The sequence below is a fragment of the Equus przewalskii genome, chromosome 2 (assembly GCF_037783145.1).
Source record: "Equus przewalskii isolate Varuska chromosome 2, EquPr2, whole genome shotgun sequence".
NCBI lineage: Eukaryota > Metazoa > Chordata > Mammalia > Perissodactyla > Equidae > Equus > Equus przewalskii.
Window position 1 is genome coordinate 33,066,287 of NC_091832.1, and position 17,598 is coordinate 33,083,884.

Consider the following 17,598-nt stretch of genomic DNA (forward strand, 5'->3'; position numbering starts at 1 on the left):
GTCGGTCCAGCTGGGCAGAAAAAGCCGTTATCCACAAGTGTTACCCCAGCATAGGCGTAGGCCACTGGGGAGCTGACCACTGGCTGGTCAACGGGTGCTCCAGTCTTGGGGCGGACCTTGGAAGAACCGGTGCACAGAGCCCAGTCAAGGCCGATTAGATAAGGCGAGTTGGATCAGGTCCCCACGCAACGTGGGAGGCGGGAGGGGCAAGGTTCATCCAGACGGAGGGGGAATTCAGACCCAAGCTTGGCTCTGTCCTTTCCCGGCTGGGTGACCTTGGGCCAGTCACTTTCCTTCCCCCAGCCTCAGTGTGCTCCCGCCGTGGGCGCCTCATTCCACTTACCTCCTGAGGATAGGAGGGCGCGGTGTCGACACAATGGACGTGAGCTGCGTCGCCAGGGCCCGGCGAGCGCTCTTTATTATGCCAACAGGCGCACGCGGCGGGTTCCCGCCCGGCCGCTGCACGCTGCCTAAGCGGTTCCGTCCACCGTGCCCGAGGCTGCTCGCCTCACCGCCTCCCGCCCCTGCGGACAGGGCTCTGCGGACCGCAGGCTCCGGGGCGTCACCATTGTTCTTCCAGGCCGGGCGGCAAGGGAGGGCTCTCGCAGACCAGTCCTCGCCTTTGCTCTCTCCCTCCGCCCCGCGCCCCCGCCGCGGCGAGCCTGGGAGAACCCCCTCGCCGATCTTTCCCGAGGAAGCGAGTCAGCCCCGGAGCGCTCCCGAACGGCGGCCGAAGACGACCCCGAGTGTTTCCGAAGAATCCCGACCGCTCGCAGTCTCCGGAAAGAGCCGAAGAGGCTTCCCACCCTCGTCCACCCGAGCCACTCCGAAAAGGCCCGAAGTTTTCCGAGCGGCCGTCCTGCCGGACTGCTGGAGGCGGCCACAGCGCCATGTTGGATGCTCTGCTCGTTGAGTGAAGAAAATCCGCCGGCATCGCCTGAGCCCCGCTACCGAGAAGGGCGCCGCTTCCCCCGGGGAGGGGGATAAAGATCCCCCGCCGCCGGCCCATGAGGATATTGCCGTGAAAGGTCCGGTCTCTCCGCCTCCTGCCCCCGCCGGGTCCGGCCCCCCCCCCGGGGTCGCGTTGTCACGGAGACCGGCAGCCGGTGGTGCTGGCCCGCGGGGCGGCTGCTGCTGCCGGAGGCGGCGGCGGCGGCGGCGGCGGCGGCGGCGGCGGCGTGTGTGACCGGCCCCGGCCCCCTCCTCCTCCTCCTCCCAGCCTCCCCCCGGCCCCCCGCTCCCGCCGCCTCCCCGGGTCTGCCCCCATCCCGCCCCCCCGCTGCCCCCGGCCCCTGCACCCCGGCGCGCCCGGTCCCGCTCTGGGGGGGTTGGTGGCTTCGCTTTGCCATGAGTTTACCGCAGAAACCGGCTCTGAAATCAGGCTCAGCGGCTGCAGCAGGAACCGGACCCGGCACCGGAGCGGCGGCGGCGGCGGCAGCGGTCCCGCCTCCTCACCCGGCGGCAGCAGCAGCGGCAGCGGCGGCGGCGGCGGCGGCAGCGGCAGCGGCAGCGGCGGCCCCTCCTCACCCGAACATCAGGGCCCTCCAGACCCCGGCGCCCCAACAGTATCCTTTTCACCTTCCTGCCCGCCCGTCGGCCCCTCGCCGCAGTCCAGGGGGCTGTGGCCCCTCCGGGGACCCTCCTGCCGGCCGCCCCAGTCCAGCCAGGGAAGGGGCCGCTCCCCGAGCCGCCGCCCCGGGCTCGGCCGGAGCTTTTCGGGTGCCCGGCGGCAGCCCTGCGGGGACCCCGGGACCCTCTGCAGTACCGTGAAAGCCAGCTCCCCTCGGCGTCGCTTCTGCCGCCTCCCCCCTAGGGCTGGGGGTCCCTTCCCTCTTCTCGCTTCTCCTCCCCTAACTCCCCCTCCCCCCTTAAGGGCAGAATTTGCTGGTGCCTGGGACCCAGCCTGCGGCGAAGGCTTTTCTCTGATTGTTGTGAGGACGACACCCTCCTCCTCCTCCGCCTTCACCTCCCCCTGCAGCGGGGCACGGGGGGGCTTCCTTCCCTGGTGGTGGTTATTAATACATAATAAACTTGATGGGTAAATTTCCCGTTTGAAACTAATCGGCTCGTTTCGGAGGTAAGTGGGATTTTAAATCTACGGTGAGGATTTGCAGAAGGCACTCCCTCTGGCTGATGTTTTTTAGCGATTGGGAGAGTTGTGATGTGGTTTGTGGTGGAACGCGATCTGAGGAGGAAATGTTACACCGGACGCTTCCCTGTCTTTGACCTTTTTTAAAGGAAGAGGAAGTTAACTGACATTACCCATCACCCCCAAAAGTCTCGCTTCTTGGAAGGCTTGTGTTACGCCGAGTGTTTTTAAAGGGCTTTAATTTGCTCTTCCATAGGCCTTGTGTCTGGAGGTCCCAGCGCTTCTGGAGGCAAGTGTAGTATTGAATGTGTCTAATCTCATGTTATTTGCTCGATTGTAGAATTTTTTTGGACAGCTTTGATCGAAAACACTTGGTGCGAAGGTATTTTAAGTGAAAAACTAGCCGGGGAAGGTAGAACGTTGATTTCATGAATGCCACGGAGATTTAGAAAGGTGTTACCTACCTGAGAATAACATTTCATCATGTGCCACCCCCATCCGCTCTGTTTGTGTAAATCAATAAATCATCACTGGATGTTAGACGTGTTGTGTTTTTGTATTTGTGTCATCCTGTGTTTGACTTTTAGAGAGTAGGGTGTTTGAGCAAATAAGCTAACTGCTGTGAGGTCCGCAGATTATTTCACAGTCTAGTTTGATTCTCGTCTGTATCGATTACTTTGAGAAGGGAAAGATCTCTGAGTCATTTCAGGGCATCGTTTTGGTTTCTGTCAAGTATCATTTTCTCTGTTCTTTAAATATTATTAGTCCACATTTTTTCAACCCAGGCAGTGTGGCGCAGAGTGGAGATAAATTCCATTCCAGTGTGATGTGTGTACTGATTTCATAATGTTTTTATCCTGCCTGATTCTGTTCCATTAAGAATTGTTCACGGATGAGAATGCTTGGTGGTACCTTAGTGTTGTTTATGGAAAACCTGGTTAGTTTTGCTCAGTATTCCTCATTGCTTTATTACGGGGGAAGAAGGTTGGCTGATTTCTCTACTTGAGGTAGGAGTTCAGTGTCGGAGTTCGTAAAGATATTTTCAGTTAATGCTTTATGAGTTTAAATTCCTTCCTAATTTCTGTCTTTTTTTTAATTTGATTGCCCATATTTGGTTAGGGCTGTAAGTTTCTATACTGTGCCACCAAGTATATTATTCATTACCTGCATCTTTGAGCTGTTTTGGCAATTAAACAAATGAAAGGAAGCCTATAGTATGTGTTGTTGAGGTACAAAGTAATAAGTAAGGAAGGCAGTGCTGAATATGACACTGCTTGGTGAATTTGGTGGCGATATTTGGACACACAGCTATGACTTAAGTTGTTTCACGTGTGCTTTTTCTCAATGCATTTCACAAAGGAAGGACTTATAAAAGCTCTGAGTTGCTTGCAACATAAAAGTAGTTACTAATACTGTAACAGTTATTAAAGGGGATAAATTTAAGATGTAATTTCCAATGGAGATTAAATTTTCCAATTAAATCTATTTGTAGTAATACAGCATACTCGGTTTTCTGTGGCTTTAAGTTTTTACTTTCCCTCATGTCATCGAAGCTAAAATTAATTTTCTTCTTGATGTATTTCACAACTCTGTTATCTTCTCTTTGCTTTACACACCGAAGGGTTACAATTGCCAAAATCTAAAAGCCTGTATAGTAAATGAAGTATAGGTTACAGATTTTGTTAGGACATATCAATGGTGAAATTGCTAGCATTGGTAATGGGGAATTGGTTAAAAATGGATTGACAGAGAGCAAATCTGCTTTTCTACCCTGAGGGTGTGTAGGAATTTGTATTTCTTTGATGAATGCGGTCATTGTGTGATAAGTTGATATGCGTTGAAGCATCGAGACTGGAGTGCAAAGCTGGAGTTGCTCTTTCTAAGCCTTGATTAAATCTCTGGTTCCTCAAAATATACAGGTGCAGTTCTGTTTCTATTGAATTAATAAATTCAGATAGTATTTTGAATTTGTAAAAATACTTGGAGATTCCCGTGACAAGGCGTCCTTCATTTGTACTTAGTGTTCAAGTGACAAATCAGAAATGAAGGGAAATGTTAGTGATAATGGATCTTCATATAAACTGGAAGCTGCTTGCGTAGGCATCAGTATTGCATGGCAGGCCCATAAGTCCATTTCAGGTAGAGGCCTTTGACTACAAGGAGGCAAGGGAGGGGGCCTGGTAGAGGGTGGGCAGGGATGGTGGGGGATGCAAGAAAGGGTAAACCCTGGTATGAAAAATGCCACTGGCGAGGGAGAAGTATGCTTAGAGCTTTCATAACATATTCCAATATGGACGGTTTATGAAATTGGCACTTCAGAATATTTGCCTTGAGATACGGTCACCCCACCTTCTCAGTTTGAGGTTCCAAGAAGCTCTGTTGAGAATCTTGAGTGATTCTTAACCTTTTCTGGGTAGCAAACAACTTTGACATTTTGATGAAAGCTTATAGACCCTCTCCACAGAAAACTGCCCATGCACAAAATCTTCCTTACATTTTCAGGGGTTTCTTGGCCTGCCATTAAAAGCCTAGTCCTTTAGCTGGAAATTGTTGACCCTTCAGATAATTAAGGATAAATGAGTTTTGAATTCAGGTGCCCAAATAGTTCTGACTTAAACAGAATAATTTTGCAGTCTGTTATGAATACACAGTGTTCTCTCTATTTATATGGAAAGACTTCAGGGTGTAATTTCCCTTAGGGCTGCTGACATTTCTAGGGAGTCTAGTTACTGTTTTGGGGCAGCCAGTTTAGTTAAAATCAGGGCAGTGGGCTTTTTGAAGGAACTGAATTTGATAAAAGGCCTGTGACAATCGGAAAATGACCTGTGCCCTCAGCTGTTTTGTCTTACCTATGACATGTATTAAAAACAAATATTCCCGTTGTTGTTTTCTTTTGTTACTGTGATTGTCCTTTTTCTGTTTTCCGTGTTGATTTTCAGTTTTTTTCTTTTTTACAGAATTTTTGTTTTTCCTTTTTCTCCCCAAAGCCCCCCTGGTACATAGTTGTGTATTTTAGTTGTGGGTCCTTCCAGTTGTGGCATGTGGGACGCCACCTTAGCATGGCCTGATGAGTGGTGCCATGTCTGCGCCCAGGATCCGAAGCGGTGAGACCCTGGGCTGCTGAAGCGGAGCGTGCAAATTTAACCACTCAGCCACAGGGCCGCCCCCCCTGATTTTCAGGGGTTTTTTTTTGAGGAAAATTAGCCCTGAGCTAACATCTGCCAGTCCTCTTCTTTTGCTGAGGAAGATTGGCCCTGAGCTAGCATCCGTGCCCATCTTCCTCTACTGTATATGTGGGATGCCTACCACAGCATGGTGTGCCAAGCGGTGCTATGTCCGCACCTGGGATCCGAACCGGCAAACCCCGGGCTGCCGAAGCAGAACGAGGACACTTAACCGCTGTGCCACCGGGCTGGCCCCTGATTTTCAGTTTTATAGAGTGAAGCCAGTCATGTTTGCTTTCTTCTTTTTTGCCTTTTTACCAAAGGTAAATCTGAATAATGCTGTTAATAGTATTCATTTATTGAGTACCTCCTGTTCTAGGAGCCATGTATTCATGATTTCATTTAATTCTCAAGAGAACTCTAATGAGGTAGGTACTGTCTCTGTGTTACAGATGAGTAAGCTAAAGTGCAGAGAAGTTAAGTAATCTTCCCAAGGTTGTCCATCTAGTAATTGGTGGTCTGCAGTTCAGACTGTGGTATGACTGACTCCAAAGCCTGTGAATGTCCTTTCTGCTATGCCACACTACTTCTTACCAAGTCTGCATGTGGGAGTGGGAGGAGGGCTGCTCTCATATTTGATAGCTAGGGGTAGGTCTGTGTATAGTCAAGGAGCTCTGTGGAGTAATCTAGAATGTAGTGATAGTGTACCTTATTCTAATTCGTAGCCACATACTGCTAGACAGGTATGTTATCTTTACCTTGTTGAGCCTTAAAGCAGAGGAATAGGCCTACCACATTTGATTCAGTGCATGTTTCTGCTTGTTCAGAAGTTAGCAAGGCCTCTAGCAAAATACCATTATAGCTAGCAAGTATAACTCGAGCTCATGTAGTGGCCAGCAGTTTCTGCTCGAAAGCGCCACCATCAACAAAGATGGATCTGTGCCCCTAGAGGGCAGATCCTCTTTTAGGAAGGAGAGAGGGAGACTGATGCAAGATGGAGGTAAAGAAGAAAGTAAGTTACTCAGATGCTGGATCACATTGGCGCTTACCTCTGCTTCTGCTGTTCCCTGTCCTAGGCTTACAGGTCTTAAAGTGAGGTATTTTCGGTCAAACTCTGAGAATTTAAACCACCTAAAGACTGATATGTTGCTTTTCCACATTGAGGTTTCTGATAAGATTTTTTACAAAAAGATCTAAAAAATGTTTGAGGGGCCAGACCAGTGGCGCAGAGGTTAAGTTTGCACGTTCTGCTTTTTAGTGGCCCGGGGTTCTCCCGTTTGGATCCCGGGTGTGGACATGGCACCACTTGGCAAGCCATGCTGTCGTAGGCGTCCCACACATAAAGTAGAGGAAGATGGACACGGATGTGAGCTCAGGGCCAGTCTTCCTCAGCAAGAAGAGGAGGATTGGTGGCAGATATTAGCTCAGGGCTAATTTTCCTCCAAAAAAAAAAAGAAGAGTTTGAAAACTGCGTTTGAAATCATAATAGGGTTATCACATTTTGGCCATTTATATTGGGACTTCACTATGAGTGGCAAATTTTAAAATTTATTTGTTCACTTATTTAGCACCAACTGTGTGCCAGACTTCAGTGTTAGATCAAGGGTTGAAAAGCTAAGATAAAATCTTTGCTCTCAAAGAACTTGGTCCGAACTGGCAAAAGGACAGAATACCATGAGCCAAGTATAGACTGTTCCTGACTTACCACGGTTTGACTTAAGATTTTTCGACTTTACAATAATGTGATGATAATATGCATTCAGGGGAAAATGTACCTCGAATTTTGAGTTTTGATCTTTTCCTGGGCTAGCACCCGAGGTGCGATACTTTTGTGATGCTGGGCAGTGGCAGCGAGCTGCAGCTCCCGGTCAGCCAGGCAACCCTGAGGGTGAACAACTGATACACTGAGAACCATCTGTACCCAGGCAGCCTTTATGGTATTCACTTTGAGTACAGTATTCAGTAAGTTACGTGAGATATGCATCACTTTATTATAAAATAGGTTTCGTGTTAGATGATTTTGCCTAACTGTGGGCTAATGTAAGTGTTTCACACACGTTTAAGGTAGACTAGGCTAAGCTGTGATGTTTGGTAGGTTAGCGGTATTAAAAGCATTTTTGTTGTAAGATATTTTCAATTTACAGTGGGTTTATTGGGACATAATGCCATCATAAGTTGAGGAAGATCTGTAAGATGATAACTCTGCTGTAGGAGCCTAGTCTGGGGGAGGGAGGAGTTAGGGCCTCCTAGGAGAAGTTGACATCTGAGCTAAATTAGAAGGATGAGTAAGAATCACCTTAGCTTTATATGGCTTTCTCCTTCTGCCAGCTGACTTTTCCCCATTTTACTAAATGGATTTCAGTCACATTTCAGTTTTTTAGCAGGAGTAGATTACTAGAGGAGATAGTAGAGAACTGGTAATCAAAACACAATTGCTGTAGGTTCAGAGTATCTTCTGCATCCTAATCTGAGGAATTAGACTATGAGAAGATACATGTCAGATCTGATATCTGTGTTTGGTTGTTCCTGGTCTCCTTCCCACTCATCTCATAACAGCCCCCTGCCCTTCTGACATTAGACTTTGCATTGGAAACAGTACCTTCTAGCCTTAAAATATAAGCAGGTTTAGTTTGGTGTATTGAGAAGTGTACCTGATTTGGAGAAAAAACAAAAATCTGGATTTGAGTTTGGCTCTTCCATTTAATAGATGTATCTTGGACTAGTCACGTAACTGCTCTGGGCATCAGTTTCCTGTTCTCTAAAATGAAGATGTTAGACTATTTTATTAAGTGACACTCTTGAATTATCAGGTCCTGTGATCCTGAGGATTATGGTTTGAGGTTTGTTTTGTTCTTGCAAGTAGATGGGAAGGATTTTACTAATGATTTCTTAGTCTGTATGATGGTCAGTGACATGTTTCTGTGGTGACTTATTGATAGTAGAAGCATGTTAACATGGATCAGAGGGAAGGCAACTTGCTCGTATAAGAAGCCTCTGGTTTTGGCTTATTAATGTTGGATTAGCCAAACAGACTGAAACGCCTCTGTGACTTTAGTAGTGAGGACTGTATAGTCTCTCATGGGATGGCTTGAGACTGTCCGATAGGCTTGCCTTGGTCAGATGCTGGCTCATTCTGAGTGACGATAAAGTTAGTGCATTATGAGGTGTGAGGGAAAGTAAGTTCTGGAATAAACGGTGATGAGACAATCTATTTTTATTTTAGGAATAATATTTTGAGCTAATATAATAGGAAACTAACTATGTTCTGATTATTAGCCAGGCACATGACTTCAAGCTATGTATAAATTGCAGCTGAGATTTATATTGATGAAATATTACAGGATCCCAAGCTACCTCTGAATTCTCAAATGTCTCCTAGTTCTTTGGCTTGCTGCCAACCAGGAGTTTTTCACTCTTCTGTAGCCTCAGCTGAAATTTGAGATAGTTTAAACTATTTTAAGTACATTTGAAATTTGTCAGTTTTTATGACCTTTGTTAACTAGTAGTTTTATACTTTTTCAAGCTCAGTGTGTAGTGTTTCCTGACACTTATGAGGCATTAAATTTTATCAATAGAATGTAAGCTCCATGAAGGCAGAGATTTTTGTGAGTTTTGTTTACTATTGAATTGCTGGCACCTAGAACAGTGCTTGGGAGATAGTAGGAAGTCTGTAAATATTTGTTGAATGAAATCTTGATTAAATTAGAGTCTGGGAATCAGTTTTAAGATAAGTTTTAAGGCTAATATAGATGGCATCACAACTCACTTTTAGCACTCAAGGCTGCCCTAAAACTGTTTTGCAGTGATATGTAATTGAATTGAAAATAGTTCCATAATTTCCTTTAAGATGGAATAGCACTGACCCAGTTTACAAAGCCACTTAAAGTGGCTGAGTTGCATTTGAAGTATAGATACTGAGGATTAGGGTTGGTATAAAGGCTAAAGATGAAAAACATTTATAGTTAAATGTTAGTATTAAAAAATTTGTGTTATGATAAGAGTGACACGTAACCAAATCAGGAAATTTAAAAAATACAGAAAAGTAAAAAATCATCCATAATGTTAGTACGTAGAGATAGCTGCTGTGAATGTTTTGGTGTATTTCTTTCCTGTCCTTTTTTCTATGGATTTTAATTTTGATGGACTTAAATTCTGTCCTCTTTTTTGTAAAGTAACTTAAGGTGAAATTACATATTAAGTTTTATATCTTGCTTATTTTGTTACCTAGCGATCTGCCCACAAAAACTACTTTTTAAATAGTTTTATTCCTCAATTTGGAATGAACTATTTTTGTTTCTCTGGAAAGAGTTTCTTGATCTTCTTTCACCTTTGACTTGTAGCTCAGAAGTGATGACTGCATGTTAGAAAGAGAAGAGCTCAAACCTTTTTCGATCAGTGAGACATTTTTCAGTTATTGTGCCTGTAATGTTTTGTATTATTTACAACATTAAACCCGGTGTAACTTCACAGATTCCCCCCTCGGAGTTGTGTACATTTTTTAAATTATCCGTTTGAATCTATCTTCATCCATATATTCAAGCATACTAAATTAAAAAAAAGACGACAGGCGGCCAGGGTGGTATTTGTTAATTATGAGTTGTATACACGTGTGATTTCTCCGTGATTCCTTCGCTTGATGTTCAGGAAGTGTTGGTATTATACAGAGTGATTGAAGGAAGAATGAAGAGACCATAAGGGATTCACGTGGGTTTAGGGAAACGGGTTTGAAGTATGGAAACAAACAGAATTTTGGATGACAAAGGGGAGGGAAACTAGGTGGAAGTAGAAAGTAAGTACAGCCAGTTTGGGGCCAGAGTACAGTGTTTTTACGTTGAGAATGGAAAGGACTGAACCTTGAAGATAGAATGGAGGAGTGTGAGAAAGAGTGAGTGAGATAAGTCCTGACTCTTTTTCTGGGTCCTTGAAAATAGCATATAAGAAACAATTTGAACTGAAAGATGACTTTAAAAAAAATTTGAAAGTTTAAGACTATATAGTCAGGATTTGGATGGGTAGAGGGGAGTGCGTTGTGGTGTGTGGGTGATCAGAATGAACAAAGATTTGGGCTTGAAATAAGCGTGGTGTTTGCTAGGTTGTATGGATCTTGGTTCATTGTGCCTGGAGTGGAGGATTCTTGTGGTAGAATACTCAAGATAATGGATCCAGATTCTAGAGGGCTTTGAGTGTAAGAGAAGGTTAGACTTCACTTGTGTGAAACCATTACTTTTTTTTTAAACAGCTTTATTATAATTTGCGTACCATACAAGCCACTCATTTAGAGTGTACAATTCAGGGGCTTTGAGTATATTCACAGAATTATGGAACCATCACCACAATCAATCTTAGAACATTTTCATCACTCCCTGAAGAAACCCATTAGACTCCGTTTCCCTCAATTTCTCTCTGCCCTAGGCAAGTACTAATCTACTTTCTGCCTCTATAAATTTGCCTAATCTGGACATTTCATATAAATGGAATAACATAATATGTGGTCTTTTGTGACTGGTTTCTCTCACTTTGCATAATGTTTTCAACATTCATGTTGAAACATGTAACATGTTTCAGTACTACTACTTTTTTTTTTGAGGAAGATTAGCCCTGAGCTAACTACTGCCAATCCTCCTTTTTTTGCTGAGGAAGACTGGCCCTGAGCTAACATCCATGCCCACCTTCCTCCATTTTATACATGGGTTGCCTACCACAGCATGGCTTTTGCCAAGCAGTGCCATGTCGGTGCTCGGGATCCAAACCGGCGGCGAACCCCAGGCCACCAAGAAGCGGAATGTGCAAACTTAACTGCTGCGCCATCGGGCCGGCCCCTCAGTACTATTTTTTTTTTTCTTAATTGTTGAATAATATTCCAAGGACCATATTTTCTTTATTCATTCCTCAGTTGAATAAAGTACTGGGTTGGTGGACATTTGGGTTGTTTCAAGTTTTGGCTGTCGTGAATAACGATTCTGTGAACGTTTTGTGTGGACGTATGTTTTCATTTATCTTGGGTGTATACCTGGGAGTACAGTTGCTAGGTTTTCTCAGGTAGCTCCATGTTTAACGTTTTGAGGAACTGCCAAACTGTTTTCCAAAGTGACCGCACCGTTTTACGTTCCTGCCGGCAATGTTTGAGGTTCCCTTGCTTGTTGTTATCTGCCTTTGATTACAGGCCATCCTGGTGGGTGTGAAGTAGTATCTCATTGTGGCTTTGATTTGCTTTTGCTTCATGGCTAATGATGTTGAGCATCTCTTCATGTGCTTATTGGCCATTCGTCTTTGGAGAAATGTCTGTTCACATCCTTTGCCCAGTTTTTAATTGGGTTGTCTTTTTATTATTGAGTTGTAAGAGTTCTTTGTATATTCTAGATACAAGTCCCTTAGCAGATAAAGCATTTGCAGATGTTTTCTCCCATTCAGTGGGTTGTCTTTCACTTTGTTGATAGTTCCTTTGAAGCACAAAAGTTTTCAATTTTGATGAAGTTCAATTTATCGATTTTTCTTTTGTTACTTGTGCTTCTGTATTTTGTCTAAGAAGGCTTTGCCTAACCCAAGGTCACTGAGATTTACTCCTTTGTTTTCTTCTAAGAGTTTTATAATTTCAGCTCTTACATTTTGGTCTTTGATCTGTTTTGAGTTAATTTATGTGTGTGAGGTGAAGTAGGGGTCCAAGTTTATTCTTTAGCATCGCTGGGCATCCAGTTATTTCAGTACCATTTGTTGAAAAGACTATTCTTTCCGTATTGGATTGTCTTTGTACCTTGTCAAAAATCAACTGCATATCTTTTGTTTTTGTTTTTTGTTTGTTGGGAAACTGACATGATGAAGACAGTATTTTTGAAGATTTATTTGGTTGAGGTGTGCAAGTTGAAATAAGGACCAAGAAAGATTAGGAGAGTAGGAATGGCATCACAGAACTACATGTAAAGTGTATAATTCATTAAGCACTTGAGATTTAGTGAGGTGTGCTATTTATAAAATATGGTCTATTGAATGAATGAACTTTGACCATTCCACATTTTGTATATGCCTAGAAAACAGAAGAACTACGCAAAGGAGATTTTTCCTGCTTCTGTTATTAAGGTAAATTCTTATTAGGCAGTGATAGCTTTGTAAAACATAAAGCATGGGCATCAGGCTATTTTGCTGTCCTGTGAAGAACTGAAATTGTGAGTAAGTTACAGATTCTTGGGTTATTGTATTTCACATAGAATGTTAGTTCTGTCCTAAAACTTTTATATAATTTTCAAGTTAAATTTGATTTTTTGAATTTGTTAGATCATACCCTCAGGCTATTCTAGTGTATGTATTACTGTGAAGAAACAAAACTGGGGAAATATGGGTTCTTTTTGCTCTTCAGGAAAAGACCACATTAAAGAAGAGGAAATTTATAACCTTTCAGGTCTAATAAAAACAGAGTTTATTTGCTTTGGATGAAGATTTTCCACACACAAAAACATCTCTTCAGTGACTAGAAATATTGCAGTTTGGGAATGGGGTTGCTGATTTTTTAAGATTACATCTAGTTCTTAAGTTTTATAAATTATTATGCATATCTTTAGCTTAGTTCTTAACAAAATATGCAAAGGAAGTAGGTCTTAATTAACCTATGTAGAATTTTAATGACATCAAGTACCTGATTAATATTGTTGAGTCTTTGAGGCTAATGTATCATATTTACCTGATACTCTCAATATTAGGTTGTTGATCTTTTCAGAAATATTAGAATTTGGAACCAGTCCAGCTTTCTGAGGTAACTTTTGTTTCAAAAGCAGACAGCAGAGTACTTGACCTTAGCTTATTACCTTTTATGTTGTGACTAGGAGAGTGTACTTGAATGTGGTACATTTTAGGCAAGGCGGTGAAAGCTGAATGCTGCGCTGGAAAGTCAGTGATTTCATTCTTGACCTTCTTTTAAAAAGCATAATTGAAAATCCAAGCATATAAGTATGCATTAGCTTATTTTCCCTTTGCATAGTCTACTTTGGGGATCTCCTGGTTCAACTCTCTGGCCCCCTTCCCCAGGGGCGTTTGTTCCAGAGGCTGAGGGAGTTAAGGGTGGCTTGCTTAAACATCACGTTTATACCAACTCACACTGTTTTGAGATCTTTAATAACGCTGACCACTTTGACTTATTAGTAGGGTAAGCACTTTGACCTACTAGTAGGGTGACCAGAAGTCCCCTTTCTCCTATAATGGTCCTGGATTGGATGGTAAATTGTGTGGTCACTCTACCTAGTAACTGTTATATAGCTTAGAAAATTAGAAGTCTTTATGCTGTTTCTAAATATGTTACTAAAATGCTTTGTGAGGCAGCAAAACATTTTGTATCCCTTTGTCGAATAATTTGTATTTGATCTTGTAGTTACAAAAGTCTTTGACATTAGCATGTGAACTAAATAGGAGCAAGTATTGTCAGCCCTCTTAAGAAAAAGCCAACTGTATTTGAAATAATTTTAGACTTAGAGAAACCTTGCCAAAACAGTAGGAAGAGTTCCCTTATATCCCTCACCTTATTCCCCTAAAGATAGCATCTTCTATAACCGTAGTACAATTATCATGAACAAGAAATTGACATTGATACAGTATTATCAACTCAACTACAGAGCTTATTAGAATTTTCACCCATTTTTCCACTGTCCTTTTTCTGTTCCAGGATCCCACATTGCATTTAGTTACTATTTCTCTTTAGTGTCCTCTGGTATGTAATCATTCCTGAGTCCTTCCTTATCTTTCATGACCTTGATGCCTTTGAAAATTACTGATCAGTTATTTTATAGAATGTTTCTCAGTTTGAATTTGATGTTTTTCTCATCATCAAAGTAAGGTTATAAATTTTGAAAATGCATTCCTTAGCGCATTATTTCAAGAAGTTTATGGTGTTGAAATTGTAATGATTACGTTGGTTAAATTGGTGTCTGCAGGTCTTTCTACAGTAGAGTTACTGTCTTTCCCTTTGGGTTCATAAATATCTTGTGGGAGACTGTAAATAATATTTCTCCTCAAACTTTGGCCTACTAATTTTAGCAACTAGTAGATCTTATAGACATTTATTAAGTTTCTGGTTGCCTCATTGAGACTTTTTATTTCTCTCTTTCCTTCTACATTTTTTAATTGTAATTCTGCTGTAAGGAAGAGGTCTCTCTTCTCCATTTATTAATTTATTCTGTTATTTATTTATATCATCATGGACTCATGGATATGTATTTTATTCTATGAGTTAAAATCCAGTACTATTGGGGCCAGCCCTGTGGCCGAGTGGTTGGGTTTGCGCGCTCTGCTTCGGCGGCCCAGGGTTTCGCTGGTTCGCATCCTGGGTGCGGACCTGGCACCGCTCATCAGGCCACGCTGAGGTGGCGTCCCACACGCCACAACCAGAGGCACTCACAACTAGAATATATAACTATGTACTGGGGGCTTTGGGGAGAATTAATAAAAAAAAAAAGATTGGCAACAGTTGTTAGCTCAGGTGCCTGTCTTTTAAAAAAAAAAAATCCAGTACTATCGTTGTTTGTTTTATTGCTCACATCGCTCCAGCTTTGGCTATTGAGTTCCTTCACTTGGCTCCTGTGCTCTCTCAACAAACCACCACCTTTTTTCTCTTTTTTTTAAGCATTTCTTTACTTTGGCACCACAAGATGTTCTAGGTTCATCTTGTGTGTTCATTTCCCCAGTCCTGGGATCAACCATTTCTTCAAGAAATCCTGATTCTTTTTGTTGGAAAATGGTGTTAGTGACCAAGATCTAGGCCTACGCGTGCTCATTATTACTACAATGTCACTGCTTCTGGGCCCTTTCAGCAGACAGAGCTAGGAAATACATGTATGTATACTAACAGCACTTATATACACACACCTGTATTTCTCTATGTATCTGTATGTGCGTTAAAAACCATAAGTTTATATTGATAGGTCCGATTCCACTGGAATGCCACCCAGTTTGTTTTAACTTTCCCCTTTTTCTTATTTTAACTTTCTCCAACAGTGAGAAACCTGGCTCTCATTAGCTACAATCTGTTTACTTATTTAATTATAGTATACACATAAAATAGTTTGAGAATTGCTAACCCTATTCCTCTACTCTTGATTTCAATTATTTATTTATTTAATTAATTTTTTTTGAAAGATTTTATTTTTTCCTTTTTCTCCCCAAAGCCCCCCGGTACATAGTTGTATATTCTTCGTTGTGGGTCCTTCTAGTTGTGGCATGTGGAATGCCGCCTCAGCGTGGTTTGATGAGCAGTGCCATGTCCGCGCCCAGGATTCGAACCAACGAAACACTGGGCCGCCTGCAGCGGAGCGCGCGAACTTAACCACTCGGCCACGGGGCCAGCCCCCTTTAATTATTTATTTTATAGATATGTGAAACATTACTATGGTTCTAAGAGTCAGTTATATAAAAAAAAATATACTCAGAGAAGTCTTACTCCCATCACTCCTACCCAGTTCCTATTTCCCCCTTCTTTCCCACCTAGGCCTGTAGGTAACTGATCTCTTTTTTTTTTTTTTTTAAGATTTTATTTGTCCTCCCCAAAGGCCCCCAGTGCATAGTTGTGTACTCTTAGTTGTGGGTCCTTCTAGTTGTGGCGTGGTAACTGATTTCTTTTATTTCTGTTTATCCTTTTTGTATTTCTTTTGCACAAATGAGTAGATTCCTGTACACTTTCTTTTATTTTTTTGGTGAGGAAGATTGGCCCTGAGCTAACATCCATTGCCAATCTTCCTCTTTTTGCTTGAGGAAGATTGTCCCTGAGCTAACATCTGTGCTAGTCATCCTTTATTTTGTATGTGGGACACCGCCACAGCATGGCTTGATGAGCAGTGTGTAGGTCTGTGCCTGAGATCTGAACCTTTGAACCCTGGGCTGCTGAATCGAAGTGTGTGAATTTAACCCCTATGCCAATGTTCTGGAGCCATTTGTACTTTTAAAATAACAACCCCTTTCTTCAATTAACCACATATTTATCAAACACAGAGTCTAGGTACAAAAAGTAAGTCTACCAATGTGGACTTTTTAGTGAAATTGAAGGCTTTGGTCTGTTCATAGCAGCACCATGTGTGAAAATTAGTGTCAATGATGAGGACAACCTTATCCTTAAGGATAAACCTTACGGTTTGTGAGGAACCTTCAGTTGGCCACATAGCCTTCAGAAACATACTCCTGGTCACTCTTTCTAATTTTTCTCAGAATTTTTGGAGAGAAGATGTATTCCAGAATCATATTTATGAAAGTAGCATAGCTGCTATTCAGCTGAAGGTTCAGTTGAATGGAAAAGACAACTGGTAATGGTAAGGTTAGGATGCTCAAGGGAAAAGGAAAGAACTAATGGAATCTTGAGAAAAGAGTAAGAGAAGTAGAAAAGGGAAAAGAAATAGTGGTCATTGTTTTGATAACACAGGTTGAGCTAATAGTGCCTGGTGCTTAGTGGACACACAATAATTATTTATTAAATGACCAAAGGAGCATTTATTAATAACAGTATGTGCTCACTGAGGAAGGAGTTACAAAAGAAATCTGAAACATGGTCTCTGCCTCTTAGGCACTCTAGTCAAACAAAGAATTTAATGTGCTCTCTAAATGAAAGTAGGAGGTCAGAGCCTGAAAGGTCAGTGAGGACTGGAGGAATAGGAAGTAGGATTTGGGTAGTAAGGGGAAGATTATTTACAGTTGAGGGAAAATATATTTACAGTAGTTAGGAAATGGTACACGGTGTGTTTAGGGTAGTCAGAGGACCTGCTTGGCTATAATGGAAAGTAGTGAATGTGCAGTGTATGTGACAGTTTTGGAAACATTTGGGTATCTAGCTAAATAATCTGTATTTTTATCTTGTAACAAGCGGAAGTTTTTGAAGACCGAGGCCCTACTAACATGTTTGGTCATAGAGGAAGATGGAGATTTTGCTGGATGGATTGAGATAGACAGGAAGCGTGGAGACTATATACTAGCCCCATTGAAGGTTTTACTGGTGCACATCCTGTTTAGAGGGAAATGAAAAGGATGATCATATCATGAAAGCTATCAAGGGGAGAAAGAGCGAGATTTGAATATCCTTGGAAAGAAAGAAAAGAGTTAAAACTGACTTCAGGGCTTTGAGTTTGGAAAATGATGCTGTCATTGATGGAGTAAGAAAGATGTAGGATTTAATTTTATATCATGTTTTGAGATAGTGGGCAGATAAATTCAGTTTAGGACATGTTGGATTTGAAATGAATGGAACGTCTTATTCATTTAACAAATGGCAATAACTAGACATGTGGAAATAGGGAGATGGAAGTCAGATGAGCAGAAAGGCCTGGAAAAACAAATCTGAAAATGTAAGCGTAACAGAGAGACTGAAGAGAAAAGCAGAAGTTC

General features: G+C 42.5%; 1 protein-coding gene across 37 annotated transcripts in view; it reads left to right on the forward strand.

Moving 5' to 3' along the window:
* Positions 1 to 433: 433 nt before the first annotated feature.
* EIF4G3 (eukaryotic translation initiation factor 4 gamma 3) overlaps positions 434 to 17,598 on the forward strand; it is a 319,678-nt gene continuing 302,513 nt past the window's right edge. For 17 of the 37 annotated variants that reach the window (XM_070599561.1, XM_070599648.1, XM_070599670.1 and 14 more), the window contains exons 1-2: positions 842 to 1,028; positions 1,382 to 1,565. The gene's annotated coding sequence lies outside the window, so the exon portion shown is untranslated. Of the gene's footprint in view, positions 1,029 to 1,381; positions 1,566 to 17,598 lie in introns of those variants that run through there. The other 20 variants (XM_070599639.1, XM_070599705.1, XM_070599794.1 and 17 more) reach the window with 9 other exon arrangements.